Source organism: Pecten maximus, chromosome 15 (assembly GCF_902652985.1).
Source record: "Pecten maximus chromosome 15, xPecMax1.1, whole genome shotgun sequence".
Taxonomy (NCBI): domain Eukaryota; kingdom Metazoa; phylum Mollusca; class Bivalvia; order Pectinida; family Pectinidae; genus Pecten; species Pecten maximus.
The window spans coordinates 19,330,576-19,350,076 of NC_047029.1; the positions used below are offsets into that span (position 1 = coordinate 19,330,576).

Here is a 19,501-nt window from a genome sequence, read left to right on the forward strand (position 1 = left end):
GAAATAGAGGCTTAATAAAACCTACAGGAATTTCATGACATTTTCATATCTTTGCATCTCTAAAATAAATTAAGAATGTTGTTACTGTTGTTGTATATTAAGTGACATTATATATTTATTATCATTTTGTGGAGTCATCAACTGCCAAATGAATCATTATTCACCAGTACAAGGCAGTATACCATAATGATATCAATGAATACTTAAAATCATTTGATACATATGTACAACTATAATTGGATTTTCATCAATGTTATCAAGATGAATTACATAGGCACTGTACATGATTAAGTTGTGAAATAGATGACCAGACTAAACATAGGATTTCCATTGAAGAACACTTTACAAGTTAGAGGCTATAAAGGGCCTGTAGTAATTGGTGTAGACAAGTTCTAGTTTAGGAAGCAAACACATGTTACAATAGTCACTGTCAATTTGAATATTTTCAACAAATAGTGACTTAAAATGTAAACTACAAAGTAGCAAAATTGCCTTTCAGTGATGAAACGTCGACCCTGAATTTGGTCATAGCAGTTTGAAGATCTACAAAGTTGAACTGGGCCGTTGCATTCTTGTTAAAATCAGTTCTATTCTTTGATTTCGACCTTTGTAGGAACATTTCACTTCTAAGATATGTACATGATCAATAACACCATCTGGAGTAGCTCCAAGAAATGGTTTGCTTTTGCATACAAAAAAATCCACATTTGCTGGCATGAATATTATGCTGGCTCTCCAACTTCCTGACTGCCTTGCATTCATAGCTGTTACCATGTAAAATGGCAGGAGATGTAAATGACCTTCACCTGCTTAAATGTTCACAAAGTTTTTGTTTGTTTCTTCTGTCTGTCATATGACATATTTGGCCAAAGTTTGATGGTGTGAGTCTCCAAGATCATTCCGCAAACCAGTGTTTGTTTGATGAATGTCCTATTGTGCAATCTTCATTTTTTATGTCATCATCATTCACCTATCAAATAAAAATTAATTTGATTATTAACTAGTCTACATAATCTATAACTGTTGTTTGTATATTATTTGGTGAATATTATTTCAATAGTTGAATATTTGAATTTTGAAAAGTTTGAATATTTAGCCATGTTTTATCTGCCATCATCTTAGATGGAACCTTCATAACTGTTGCATCATTGAAAGGTGATATATTATAAAGCAAAGACTTGGAAAAACTAAAAAAAAAAGGAAATTATCTTTAGTATGTAATGTATATGAATTTCTTGTATTCGCAATGATTTACAGTTAAGTATTTTGCAACATTTAACATAGATATAAATAAACCTTACCTTCAACGCTTCATCAACCAATACTTCTGTGAATGGTAGAGATAGGTAGTTGTGATCACATACTACAAACTAAAAAATGAATTAAGCAATTGTAATTTATCCATTTTCTGTTTTGATCATGATCAGATACATATGTTACTGTAACTACATAAACAGGCCATTTTTGTTGCTATTTATATGCATGTACTTTTAATCACAAGAAAACTACAACACATTTTATGACTTGCAACGTACAGAATATTACTTGATGCACAACACCATCTTTTTTCAATCATCTTGCCAAGTTTACATATATTTTAAAAGAAACAATAGCTTTTTGATAAGGTCAATGAAACCACAAGTCAATTCATACATATAGGTTTAAATCCAGTATGGAGTTCTAGGGTTCATGGAATGAAATTGTATTAACTGCCAAATTATGCAAAAATGAAAAACAAATGAATGATTTACTTTGTTTTAAAAATCATTCGGACAATAACTTATTTACTATCTTTTTGTTGCACATCAGGTCAACGTGAGCTTTTTGACGTTTACACAATTTCAACACCTCTGCTTGTGATCAAACGTCGGACCTCTTGATCACTGATTTCATGCTCAACCAATCAAGCTAAAGAAAAGTGCTGTCTAGCCAGGCTGTATATTGTGGCTTGTATTTACCAGGGTTTTTCAATCTCTAGTTCCAAAATGTCTGTAAATTTTGCCAGCATCACCATTACTGCAGCAAAAAAACATCTCCTGTCGTTCCCTTTATGCTAAGTTTGTAGTTGTATGTCACCTTTAATGGAAAGATGACAAAATGATCAATAAAAACCAAAAACCAATCAAAAATGGCTGCTTTATGTGTGTATGTGTCTGGGTATCAGTTTACCATCACTCCTCCATTTGAAACATATTTGATAAAACATGCATGTGATGAAGTGGTATAAGCTGCGACTGTTTCCGACTTGGCTTTGTCATTGGTGTTACTATGTTATATACATATCTATATGTAGTCTTTCAAATTGATAGTCTATCCATTGTTGATACTGATTGATAAACTACAGATTTGATCATCAAGGAGCTACATACATAATGTATTTCAAATTGTCTTTAGAAATTTTGTTGAATTGAGAGCATATATTCACATTAAGATTTTGGAAAGGGTATTTCGTAGCATGTAATGTTATGGTACATGTTAACAAAAAAAATGTAAGTTTTAAAATATTTTCAAAAATCTATCTCTCCCTTAACAACCCTCCCAAACACATCATTAGTTGGGTTATTTTCATAAGAAATTGCCATTGCCACTGACAAATTAATAATCCTTCAGAAATTGCAAAGTTAAAATTTGGGATGCACTTTAAAAGTATTTATTTCAGAAAATCTAAAGATTGTGTATAATTTGTATGTTAATGTTAGCTGATACTGTAGTGTTATTTGTGTATCACAATTATTGTAAATCAATAGTGTTTATATTTCACTGTATGTTATTTCTTTCAAATAAAGATTTACCTTATTTTTCATTGTTGCACCGACAATGTCAGTAAAGAAAATGTCTTGACCAGCATCGAACATGCTAGGACACGATGGGAAGTATACAGTAGTTCCCATCCTTTATGGATTTTATGTCCCTAGCAGACACATTGTCACATGAAATATCAAAGCCGTGTGAGAAGCTATCCAAAAAGTGCATTGCAGTGTGATATTAAATAAAACTATTATCTCAAATCCTTTCATGCATGCATATGCAAATTAATTCGATTTTAGCAATTGTTGAAACTTTATGCAGAGTTGAATAAAAGAAGATTTCTTTATAGAACTGAACTTGAAAATACATGTTATGTACAATCATAGGTGTCGGTACTGGCTTATTTAAGAAAGCCTGTTATTGTAATAAATATACGCATACCAGCAAGACGATGTAAAAAGTATGCTTCAATCTGCTCTCTTTTTAATTTGGGAAGCTGTTGTCTATGGGAGGACATCAGTGGCTGGAATCCTGGTCAGGTCACTTCCAGAGGGTCTGGGAGTTGGACGGCAGGTGGTTTGAAATATTGATTCCGGTCATATGATTCATGTCTGTGATATCAACTAAATATCATATTTCCATACAAACTAAACAATGAAAACTTCGAGATTTGTATAACCACTTAAAAGTGATAAACCATATAATAACGATGTCAGTTTCATAAGCCTTTAAAACAGAAAAAAATACCTTTCTTTTCGTCTCGCTTTCGAGAAGGAAAGTCAAAAGCAGTATTTTGAAGACCTAGACGTTATTTGTGATAAAATAAAGGGAAAATTTAACATATAACTGCCGAAATCAATGATATGTGTTTTCACTTCTTATATCACCTATGCAAGGTCATGGAATGAGATGTTCCTGCGCTCCGATAAGCAGTGTTTTCAAGCTGCGCGTCTGCTCTTAACAGTAAGCATACACACGGGATTACACACTTAACACTATTAAATTGAGTGATTTAATTTGAAAACCATACGTACCTCTTAGCTAAGTCAATTTTTCTACCATTCGTTACTGCATTTCCTCTTACTAGCTCTTTTTTCAGCTTAGACACCGGCCAGTAAAAATAGGGCGACGTCATATATGTTTACCGTGTTTTCAAACGCACAGCTAACCACTGATAGAATCAAAGCGTTTCGGGTAGAATGATTATCATTGCAAGATGATACATCTAAATGTAAATCTATGTTTTTCTTTCAATTCCTGTCCTTTTTTCGGCCTTTTCTGTCTTTGTCTAAGTCTGCTCTGACTTTCTGTGATTTATATTCTATCGCTGTTTCATTGACACACAGTTTCAAAAAAGAAAAAAACAGAAAGAAAAACATATTGAAAAGTGCATGTTTTGAAGCATAGAGGAGACACTTTTTCTGTTTTACGGAAATCAAAATAACTACATATTGCTACACAGTCCCAGGGAGAAAAACAGTTTGAAATATCAAGTTAAACCGAAATGCAATGACGCCCTTGTTAGTGGCAATTGGTTTGGAAAATATTACAAAAAAAAACCCCCAAAAAACAATTAAACAAGCTGATCACTTGCATTGACAATCACATTAACAATTGTTTTATCATGATGGCAGTATTAAAATTGTTGCTACTAGATTCTTTTATTGATAGATCGCCTGCCAAAATATCCCATCAGAAACATGGTATCTATATCAATATGATTCTGGACATCGCTACCTTGCAGAAAGGGCTGGATAGTTCGTAAGAGGCCAATATTTCGGGATATCATTATTTCTCTTCTTTCAATTCAACGTCCTTCGTTCTAATGTTTGTTTCTTTTGACACTGTCTCATTTAAGGTCTAAGGTTTAGTGTTATCCCCGTGACTGGATGGGGTGTCCTACTTGGTGTTTTCGACAATATTCTGTGATCAGCCAACGCATTCATTTCGCACATACTGGAGGCCGTCTTAAAATTACCATAGATGTTCAACCATTAAACAGCACATTTCAAAAAAAATATGGACGCATTTCTTTATTGTTCGAAAATATGACATTTCCCCACTACATACAATGCTTCATATTTATGTTCATTTTCATTAAAAATACTTTTATGCAATGAACAAATATAGAGAACACATACATTGTGGCAAAACTGTATTTTTTACTCAAATGTCGAGAGGAGAAGGACATCAAACAATGTTCTTTTTTGATCACCTCGGATGCTGTCATCATCCAGAAATCATGGCATTGCAGACATTATATCCGCAACTTACTTTCCGATTCCAGCCGCCTGGCAGCTTCCAGTTCCCATGTTTGTTTACAACACTGGGAACCAGTACTACAAAGTTTCAATTCGACCATGCTCAAGTAACTATTTTTTTCATTTTTGTATCATTTTAATTGATTCATAAAATGGTACATTGAATTTTTCCATTTTCAAACATTTTCTTTAATTGAAACATGTAAGAACATATGTTTTACAATGTATAGGCAATGTTGTTGTTAAACGAAATATGTTTTAATGTATTTATAATCAATGATTAGCTAGTATATATTATATATGAAATTAAAAAATTTGAAGAGAAGCATTATAATGGCTTTTTCATTAATCAGGATAATATGTCCATCCATGAAATACACACCTTGACCAATTGTATCTCCGATAGCTATTTCGTCCAAACTTGACCATAACAACAGCTGTGTACAGTGACCTCCCAGCTGATCTTGAACTGTGTTGGCCTTGTACCCTACAGAACACAATCAAATACGCGTAATCTATGTACGACCAAACGCCTGGTTAGCTTACTTTTACAGAAAATTCTAAAAAAAAATGTAGGAATAAATTCTGTTTAGGAAAGTATTATTATAAGTGCGTTGTATATGACGAACCATTACAGCAAAACGTTTATTTCATTAGACTGCATTGACCCCCCCCCCCCCCCCCCCCCCCCCTCCAAATAAATAATGCATTATATAAAAACATAATTTTTGTTTGAGGTGGCCGTTGACCCTAATTACCTGACAGCCTCAATGTGCCGTTAATAATAAGATAAAGAATTTCTGATATTCGTATTTATTCCATTTCATATTGTATACCACAACTCGTTTTCACAATTATACATGATTGATGCTATTTTCTTAGTTTGACCCAGTTACAAATGACCATTTCTGCAATTGGAATGTATGTGCATGTTGATGCTAATTAAGGTGATGCATTTACGACCAGAGGCTTAATTTATGATTGATATTCTGCCCCAATACCATAGTATAAATACGGTTCAGATCAAGCCAATTTATCCACAATTTGGTTTAGACTCATCACAGGTAAGTTCTATAGACTATACTATATATTATTTGTATTTTGTTGATATAAGAATATTTTGCTACCGTGTGAATTAAGAATTGAGCTTCCGATATTTTCATTGAAAATACTATCTGTATATATATACATGGATGTATCAATATACTTTGCCAAACTTTGTCTCGTTCACCAATTTACATTAATTTTATTCGTTCTTATGATATAGGGTTTTTTATTTTTCAGTCTTAAGAAAAATAAATTCATCATGAAGACAGCTCTACTTGTCGCTATCGTCGTGCTTGTGATCCTGGACTTGACGGCTGCTAGACGTCCACATCGTACGTATCATTCGATATTGTTTAAAAATGATTATTCGCCGACAAAATGAAATTATGATGAACTGAAAACAAAAAAAGACTGTTGTGTTTTCTAAAATATAATGATACCTGTTGTTGACAGGACATTAAACAATACACAATCAAACCGAAACCAGCCTTCAATCATTTGAACTTCTTTTAAATCTTAAGTAAACAAATAAATAGCTGCATCCAAAGAAACGGCTCTATCTTTTAGATGTATTTCTTTCTTTTTTTCTTTTTTTTTAACATTTATGTTGGGGCACAGTTTTGAGCTTATGCAATCAAGCATGTACAATGCATATTTAATCGGTGAATTTATTCAAAGAGATATACGGTGAATTAGTACTAAGGTTTAATCTAAAAAAACAAGTGTATACATTTTCTTGGAATGTATTTTAAGAGGACGGGTCAATTGTTTAGCTTTATTAAATTAATGTTATTTAATTATTTTATTTTTGTGTTTCGTTTCAGACTGTAAACTTCCGGTTGCTCATGGACATCGTTGCGCTCACGGTGCTCGTGAACGGGTTTATTTTGATATGAAAACAAAATCATGTAAACCTTTCAACTATCGTGGATGTGGGGGAAACAAAAACAGGTTCAAGTCTCACCACGACTGTCGTAAAGAGTGCTCTTAGATGAGGAAGCAGACGAATAACACTGATGCCAGAATGCAGTATGACGCAGACAATCTATTTGATATCAACGTTTCAACTTATGCTGAATTTATGATAGGATTATAAAACCTACGCACTACACTTAATCATTATGTCTTGGTTATAATGTTTTCAAAAGTGATAAGATATATAAAATAAAATATATAAATAAATAAACTCGCTTGGACTTTGTTTTCTTTGACGGCAGTTTGAGTACGTTTAATATATCTTCAATAATGAATTATAGTGTACTGATGTAGATGCCTCTCTTGAAGTCGGAAAACTTAAACTTAGAAAAGTAATACAAAGTCAGTAACAGTATATCTAAAGAGGTATTGGTCATTTGATTAAACTGGAAATTTTGACTGGTGCCTTTTAAAGATCACTGTTATTTTCATTACACTATCGTAAACATAATATAATGAAATATTTGAGAGACATGGATGTTTGAACATTAAACACTGTAATACATGTAACATAAACAAATACATTATAACACCATTATTACGAAAGGGAAATGTTGAACTAAAAAATGCATTGGAAAATCGAAATCCGTTTGCTTTGCCCAAATTTGAAAAATCATTTAATTATATTCAAAATATTGTTAATTTGTAGCATCTGAGGTTCAGGTTCAGGTACTCTGTGGCTTAAGTGGAATCAACTGATACAATATTGTTTTGTTTACCCCCACAGTAATGAGTTTGAAGTTCAATTTGACAAATTATCTGCTACTGTACATCCATGTCTCCATGTCATCAACGAGGCACATATACATTGTATATAATACACGTATTTTTTATTTCACCGATATTCCTCATCGCGCGTGCTAGTTGTTTTTATCTACCCCGGTGTGAAATCGATCGATCAGATCGCTTAAAGTTTCTTTGAGTTACACAGAGAACATGTAACCGTCAACACAACGAGAGTATGTTAATTCATGACACCGGAAACACATTACCGACAAAACACCAATTATATATTCTGTACATCACACGGGGAACAGGTTACCGACAACACAACCAATTATATATTCTGTACATCACATGTGAAACACATTACCGACAACACACCCATTATACATTCTGTACATCACACGAGAAACACATTACCGACAACACACCGATTATATATTCTGTACATCACACGGGGAACAGGTTACCGACAACACAACCATTATATATTCTGTACATCACATGTGAAACACATTACCGACAACACACCCATTATACATTCTGTACATCACATGTGAAACACATTATCGACAACACACCCATTATATATGCTGTACATCACACGAGAAACACATTACTGACAACACACCCATTATATATTCTGTTCATCACACAGGGAACCCATTACCGACAACACACCCATTATATATTCTGTACATCACACGGGAAACACATTACCGACAACACACCCATTATACAGTGTGTACATCACACGGGAAACACATTACCGACAACAAACCCTTTATATATTCTGTACTTCACCCGGAAAACACATTACCGACAACACATCCATTATATATTCTGTACATCACACATGGAACACATTACCGACAACACACTCATTATTTATTATGTACATCACACCGGAAAAACAGGACCGACAACAAACCCTTTATATATTCTGTACATCACACGAGAAACACATTACCGACAACACACTCATTATATATTCTGTACATCACACAGGGAACACGTTACCGACAACACACCCATTATATATTTTGTGCATCACACGTGGAACACATTTCCGACAACACACCATTTATATATTTTGTACATCACACGGGAAACACATTACCGACAACACACCCATTATATTCTGTACATCACACGGGAAACACATTACCGACAACACACCCATTATTTATTCTGTACATCACACGGGAAACACATTACCGACAACACACCCATTATTTATTCTGTGCATCACACGTGGAACACATTTCCGACAACACACCCATTATTTATTCTGTACATCACACGGGAAACACATTACCGACAACACACCTATTATTTATTCTGTACTTCACACGGGGAACAGGTTACCGACATCACACCCATTTAATATTCTGTACATCACACGGGAAACACATTATCGACAACACACCCATTATACATTCTGTACATCACATGTGAAACACATTATCGACAACACACCCATTATATATGCTGTACATCACACGAGAAACACATTACTGACAACACACCCATTATATATTCTGTTCATCACACAGGGAACCCATTACCGACAACACACCCATTATATATTCTGTACATCACACGGGAAACACATTACCGACAACACACCCATTATACAGTGTGTACATCACACGGGAAACACATTACCGACAACAAACCCTTTATATATTCTGTACTTCACCCGGAAAACACATTACCGACAACACATCCATTATATATTCTGTACATCACACATGGAACACATTACCGACAACACACTCATTATTTATTATGTACATCACACCGGAAAAACAGGACCGACAACAAACCCTTTATATATTCTGTACATCACACGAGAAACACATTACCGACAACACACTCATTATATATTCTGTACATCACACAGGGAACACGTTACCGACAACACACCCATTATATATTTTGTGCATCACACGTGGAACACATTTCCGACAACACACCATTTATATATTTTGTACATCACACGGGAAACACATTACCGACAACACACCCATTATATTCTGTACATCACACGGGAAACACATTACCGACAACACACCCATTATTTATTCTGTACATCACACGGGAAACACATTACCGACAACACACCCATTATTTATTCTGTGCATCACACGTGGAACACATTTCCGACAACACACCCATTATTTATTCTGTACATCACACGGGAAACACATTACCGACAACACACCTATTATTTATTCTGTACTTCACACGGGGAACAGGTTACCGACATCACACCCATTTAATATTCTGTACATCACACGGGAAACACATTATCGACAACACACCCATTATATATTCCGTACATCACACGGAAAACACATTACGGACAACAAACCAATTATATATTCTGTACATCACATGTGAAACACATTACCGACAATCCACCCATTATTTATTCTCTACATCACACGGGAAACACATTACAGACAACACACCCATTATACAGTGTGTACATCACACGGTAAACACATTACCGACAACACACCCATTATATATTCTGTACATCACACGGGAAACACATTACCGACAACACATCCATTATATATTCTGTACATCACACATGGAACACATTACCGACAACACACTCATTATTTATTATGTACATCACACGGGAAAAACATGACCGACAACAAACCCTTTATATATTCTGTACATCACACGAGAAACACATTACCGACAACACACTCATTATATATTCTGTACATCACACAGGGAACACGTTACCGACAACACACCATTTATATATTTTGTACATCACACGGGAAACACATTACCGACAACACACCCATTATATTCTGTACATCACACGGGAAACACATTACCGACAACACACCCATTATTTATTCTGTACATCACACGGGAAACACATTACCGACAACACACCCATTATTTATTCTGTGCATCACACGTGGAACACATTTCCGACAACACACCCATTATTTATTCTGTACATCACACGGGAAACACATTACCGACAACACACCTATTATTTATTCTGTACTTCACACGGGGAACAGGTTACCGACATCACACCCATTTAATATTCTGTACATCACACGGGAAACACATTATCGACAACACACCCATTATATATTCCGTACATCACACGGAAAACACATTACGGACAACAAACCAATTATATATTCTGTACATCACATGTGAAACACATTACCGACAATCCACCCATTATTTATTCTCTACATCACACGGGAAACACATTACCGACAACACACCCATTATACAGTGTGTACATCACACGGTAAACACATTACCGACAACACACCCATTATATATTCTGTACATCACACGGGAAACACATTACCGACAACACACCCATTATATATTCTGTACATCACACGAGAAACACATTACCGACAACACACCCATTATATATTCTGTTCATCACACGGGGAACCCATTACCGACAACACACCCATTATATATTCTGTACATCACACGGGAAACACATTACCGACAACACACCCATTATATATTCTGTACATCACACGGTAAACACATTACCGACAACACACCCTTTATATATTCTGTACATCACACGGGAAACACATTACCGACAACATACCGATATAATGTTAATTCATCACACGGGAAAAACATGACCGACAACAAACCCTTTATATATTATGTACATGACACGTGGAACACATTTCCGACAACACACCCATTATACAGTGTGTACATCACACGGGAAACACATTACCGACAACACACCCATTATATATTCTGTACATCACACGGGAAACACATTACCGACAACACACCCATTACATATTCTGTACATCACACGGTAAACACATTACCGACAACACACCCATTATATATTCTGTACATCACACGGGAAACACATTACCGACAACACAACCATTATATATTCTGTACATCACACGGAAAACACATTACCGACAACACACCCTTTATATATTCTGTACATCACACGGGACACACATTACCGACAACACACCCATTATATATTCTGTTCATCACACGGGGAACCCATTACCGATAACACACCCATTATTTATTCTGTATATCACACGGGAAACACATTACCAACAACACACCCATTATTTATTCTGTACATCACACAGGAAACAGGTTACCGACATCACACCCATTAAATATTTTGTACATCACACGGGAAACACATTACCGACAACACACCCATTATATATTCTGTACATCACATGTGAAACACATTACCGACAACACACCCATTATTTATCCTGTACATCACACGGGGAACCCATTACCGACAACACACCCATCATATATTCTGTACATCACACGGGAAACACATTACCTACAACACACCCATTATATATTCTGTACATCACACGGGAAACACATTACCGACAACACACCCATTATTTATTCTGTACTGCACACGGGGAACAGGTTAACAACATCACACCCATTAAATATTCTGTACATCACACGGGAAACACATTATCGACAACACACCCATTATATATTCCGTACATCACACGGGAAACACATTACGGACAACACACCAATTATATATTCTGTACATCACACGGGAAACAAATTACCGACAACACACCTATTATTTATTCTGTACTTCACACGGGGAACAGGTTACCGACATCACACCCATTAAATTTTCTGTACATCACACGGGAAACACATTATCGACAACACACCCATTATTTATTCCATACATCACACGGGAAACACATTACGGACAACACACCAATTATATATTCTGTACATCACACGTGAAACACATTACCGACAACACACCCATTATATATTCTGTACATCACACGGGAAACACATTACCGACAACACACCCATTATATATTCTGTACATCACACGGGAAACACATTACCGACAACACACCCATTATACAGTGTGTACATCACACGGTAAACACATTACCGACAACACACCCATTATATATTCTGTACATCACACGGGAAACACATTACCGACAACACACCGATATCATGTTAATTCATCACAAGGGAAACACATAACCGACAACACACCCATTATACAGTGTGTCCATCACACGGGAAACACATTACCGACAACACACCGATATCATGTTAATTCATCACAAGGGAAACACATTATCGACAACACACCCATTATATATTCTGTACATCACACGGGAAACACATTACCGACAACACACCCATTATATATTCTGTACATCACACGGGAAACACATTACCGACAACACACCCATTATATATCCTGTACATCACACGGGGAACCCATTACCGACAACACACCCATCATATATTCTGTACATCACACGGGAAACACATTACCTACAACACACCCATTATACAGTGTGTCCATCACACGGGAAACACATTACCGACAACACACCGATATCATGTTAATTCATCACAAGGGAAACACATTATCGACAACACACCCATTATATATTCTGTACATCACACGTGAAACACATTACCGACAACACACCCATTATATATTCTGTACATCACACGGGAAACACATTACCGACAACACACCCATTATATATCCTGTACATCACACGGGGAACCCATTACCGACAACACACCCATCATATATTCTGTACATCACACGGGAAACACATTACCTACAACACACCCATTATATATTCTGTACATCACACGGGAAACACATTACCGACAACACACCCATTATTTATTCTGTACTGCACACGGGGAACAGGTTAACAACATCACACCCATTAAATATTCTGTACATCATACGGGAAACACATTACCGACAACACAACCATTATATATTCTGTACATCACACGGAAAACACATTATCGACAACACACCCATTATTTATTCTGTACATCACACGGGAAACAAATTACCGACAACACACCTATTATTTATTCTGTACTTCACACGGGGAACAGGTTACCGACATCACACCCATTAAATATTCTGTACATCACACGGGAAACACATTATCGACAACACACCCATTATATATTCTGTACATCACACGGGAAACACATTACGGACAACACACCAATTATATATTCTGTACATCACACGGGAAACACATTACCGACAACACACCCATTATATATTCTGTACATCACACGGGAAACACATTACCGACAACACACCCATTATATATTCTGTACATCACACGGGAAACACATTACCGACAACACACCCATTATACAGTGTGTACATCACACGGTAAACACATTACCGACAACACACCCATTATATATTCTGTACATCACACGGGAAACACATTACCGACAACACACCGATATCATGTTAATTCATCACAAGGGAAACACATAACCGACAACACACCCATTATATATTCTGTACATCACACTGGAAAAACATGACCGACAACAAACCCTTTATATATTCTGTACATCACTCGGGGAACACGTTACCGACAACACACACTTTATATATTCTGTACATCACACGGGAAACACATTACCGACAACACACCCATTATATATTCTGTACATCACATGTGAAACACATTACCGACAATCCACCCATTATTTATTCTGTACATCACACGGGAAACACATTACCGACAACACACCCATTATTTATTCTGTACATCACACGGGAAACACATTACCGACAACACACCAAATACATATTATGTACATCACACGAGAAACACATTACCGACAACACACCAAATATATATTCTGTACATCACATGTGAAACACATTACCGACAACCCACCCATTATTTATTCTCTACATCACACGGAAAACACATTACCGACAACACACCCATTATACAGTGTGTACATCACACGGTAAACACATTACCGACAACACACCCATTATATATTCTGTACATCACACGGGAAACACATTACCGACAACACACCGATATCATGTTAATTCATCACAAGGGAAACACATAACCGACAACACACCCATTATACAGTGTGTCCATCACACGGGAAACACATTACCGACAACACACCGATATCATGTTAATTCATCACAAGGGAAACACATTATCGACAACACACCCATTATATATTCTGTACATCACACGTGAAACACATTACCGACAACACACCCATTATATATTCTGTACATCACACGGGAAACACATTACCGACAACACACCCATTATATATCCTGTACATCACACGGGGAACCCATTACCGACAACACACCCATCATATATTCTGTACATCACACGGGAAACACATTACCTACAACACACCCATTATACAGTGTGTCCATCACACGGGAAACACATTACCGACAACACACCGATATCATGTTAATTCATCACAAGGGAAACACATTATCGACAACACACCCATTATATATTCTGTACATCACACGTGAAACACATTACCGACAACACACCCATTATATATTCTGTACATCACACGGGAAACACATTACCGACAACACACCCATTATATATCCTGTACATCACACGGGGAACCCATTACCGACAACACACCCATCATATATTCTGTACATCACACGGGAAACACATTACCTACAACACACCCATTATATATTCTGTACATCACACGGGAAACACATTACCGACAACACACCCATTATTTATTCTGTACTGCACACGGGGAACAGGTTAACAACATCACACCCATTAAATATTCTGTACATCATACGGGAAACACATTACCGACAACACAACCATTATATATTCTGTACATCACACGGAAAACACATTATCGACAACACACCCATTATTTATTCTGTACATCACACGGGAAACAAATTACCGACAACACACCTATTATTTATTCTGTACTTCACACGGGGAACAGGTTACCGACATCACACCCATTAAATATTCTGTACATCACACGGGAAACACATTATCGACAACACACCCATTATATATTCTGTACATCACACGGGAAACACATTACGGACAACACACCAATTATATATTCTGTACATCACACGGGAAACACATTACCGACAACACACCCATTATATATTCTGTACATCACACGGGAAACACATTACCGACAACACACCCATTATATATTCTGTACATCACACGGGAAACACATTACCGACAACACACCCATTATACAGTGTGTACATCACACGGTAAACACATTACCGACAACACACCCATTATATATTCTGTACATCACACGGGAAACACATTACCGACAACACACCGATATCATGTTAATTCATCACAAGGGAAACACATAACCGACAACACACCCATTATATATTCTGTACATCACACTGGAAAAACATGACCGACAACAAACCCTTTATATATTCTGTACATCACTCGGGGAACACGTTACCGACAACACACACTTTATATATTCTGTACATCACACGGGAAACACATTACCGACAACACACCCATTATATATTCTGTACATCACATGTGAAACACATTACCGACAATCCACCCATTATTTATTCTGTACATCACACGGGAAACACATTACCGACAACACACCCATTATTTATTCTGTACATCACACGGGAAACACATTACCGACAACACACCAAATACATATTATGTACATCACACGAGAAACACATTACCGACAACACACCAAATATATATTCTGTACATCACATGTGAAACACATTACCGACAACCCACCCATTATTTATTCTCTACATCACACGGAAAACACATTACCGACAACACACTCATTATATATTCTGTACATCACACAGGGAACACGTTACCGACAACACACCCATTATATATTTTGTGCATCACACGTGGAACACATTTCCGACAACACACCATTTATATATTTTGTACATCACACGGGAAACACATTACCGACAACACACCCATTATATATTCTGTACATCACACGGGAAACACATTACCGACAACACACCCATTATTTATTCTGTACATCACACGGGAAACACATTACCGACAACACACCCATTATTTATGCTGTACATCACACGGGAAACACATTACCGACAACACACCTATTATTTATTCTGTACTTCACACGGGGAACAGGTTACCGACATCACACCCATTTAATATTCTGTACATCACACGGGAAACACATTATCGACAACACACCCATTATATATTCCGTACATCACACGGGAAACACATTACGGACAACACACCCATTATTTATGCTGTACATCACACGGGAAACACATTACCGACAACACACCTATTATTTATTCTGTACTTCACACGGGGAACAGGTTACCGACATCACACCCATTTAATATTCTGTACATCACACGGGAAACACATTATCGACAACACACCCATTATATATTCCGTACATCACACGGGAAACACATTACGGACAACAAACCAATTATATATTCTGTACATCACATGTGAAACACATTACCGACAATCCACCCATTATTTATTCTCTACATCACACGGGAAACACATTACCGACAACACACCCATTATACAGTGTGTACATCACACGGTAAACACATTACCGACAACACACCCATTATATATTCTGTACATCACACGGGGAACACGTCACCGACAACACACCCATTATATATTTTGTGCATCACACGTGGAACACATTTCCGACAACACACCATTTATATATTTTGTACATCACACGGGAAACACATTACCGACAACACACCCATTATATATTCTGTACATCACACGGGAAACACATTACCGACAACACACCCATTATTTATGCTGTACATCACACGGGAAACACATTACCGACAACACACCTATTATTTATTCTGTACTTCACACGGGGAACAGGTTACCGACATCACACCCATTTAATATTCTGTACATCACACGGGAAACACATTATCGACAACACACCCATTATATATTCCGTACATCACACGGGAAACACATTACGGACAACAAACCAATTATATATTCTGTACATCACACGTGAAACACATTACCGACAACACACCAATTATTTCTTCTGTACATCACACGGGAAACACATTACGGACAACACACCAATTATATATTCTGTACATCACATGTGAAACACATTACCGACAATCCACCCATTATTTATTCTCTACATCACACGGGAAACACATTACCGACAACACACCCATTATACAGTGTGTACATCACACGGTTAACACATTACCGACAACACACCCATTATATATTCTGTACATCACACGGGAAACACATTACCGACAACACACCCATTATATATTCTGTACATCACACGAGAAACACATTTCCGACAACACACCCATTATATATTCTGTTCATCACACGGGGAACCCATTACCGACAACACACCAATTATATATTCTGTACATCACATGTGAAACACATTACCGACAATCCACCCATTATTTATTCTCTACATCACACGGGAAACACATTACCGACAACACACCCATTATACAGTGTGTACATCACACGGTAAACACATTACCGACAACACACCCATTATATATTCTGTGCATCACACGGGAAACACATTACCGACAACACACCCATTATATATTCTGTACATCACACGAGAAACACATTACCGACAACACACCCATTATATATTCTGTTCATCACACGGGGAACCCATTACCGACAACACACCCATTATATATTCTGTACATCACACGGGAAACACATTACCGACAACACACCCATTATATATTCTGTACATCACACGGAAAACACATTACCGACAACACACCCTTTATATATTCTGTACATCACACGGGAAACACATTACCGACAACATACCGATATAATGTTAATTCATCACACGGGAAACACATAACCGACAACACACCCATTATTTATTATGTACATCACACGGGAAAAACATGACCGACAACAAACCCTTTATATATTATGTACATGACACGTGGAACACATTTCCGACAACACACCCATTATACAGTGTGTACATCACACGGGAAACACATTACCGACAACACACCCATTATATATTCTGTACATCACACGGGAAACACATTACCGACAACACACCCATTATATATTCTGTACATCACACGGTAAACACATTACCGACAACACACCCATTATATATTCTGTACATCACACGGGAAACACATTACCGACAACACAACCATTATATATTCTGTACATCACACGGAAAACACATTACCGACAACACACCCTTTATATATTCTGTACATCACACGGGAAACACATTACCGACAACACACCCATTATATATTCTGTTCATCACACGGGGAACCCATTACCGATAACACACCCATTATTTATTCTGTATATCACACGGGAAACACATTACCAACAACACACCCATTATTTATTCTGTACATCACACAGGGAACAGGTTACCGACATCACACCCATTAAATATTTTGTACATCACACGGGAAACACATTACCGACAACACACCCATTATATATTCTGTACATCACATGTGAAACACATTACCGACAACACACCCATTATTTATCCTGTACATCACACGGGGAACCCATTACCGACAACACACCCATCATATATTCTGTACATCACACGGGAAACACATTACCTACAACACACCCATTATATATTCTGTACATCACACGGGAAACACATTACCGACAACACACCCATTATTTATTCTGTACTTCACACGGGGAACAGGTTAACAACATCACACCCATTAAATATTCTGTACATCACACGGGAAACACATTATCGACAACACACCCATTATATATTCCGTACATCACACGGGAAAC

At 36.8% G+C, this 19,501-nt stretch overlaps 1 long non-coding RNA gene across 1 annotated transcript; it reads left to right on the forward strand.

Moving 5' to 3' along the window:
- The first annotated feature begins 6,044 nt into the window (after nucleotides 1–6,044).
- Nucleotides 6,045–7,238, forward strand: LOC117344354. The gene is made up of 3 exons (XR_004536157.1): nucleotides 6,045–6,073; nucleotides 6,294–6,388; nucleotides 6,881–7,238. It is a non-coding gene; the product is annotated as an uncharacterized LOC117344354 (long non-coding RNA).
- The last annotated feature ends 12,263 nt before the right edge of the window (nucleotides 7,239–19,501 follow it).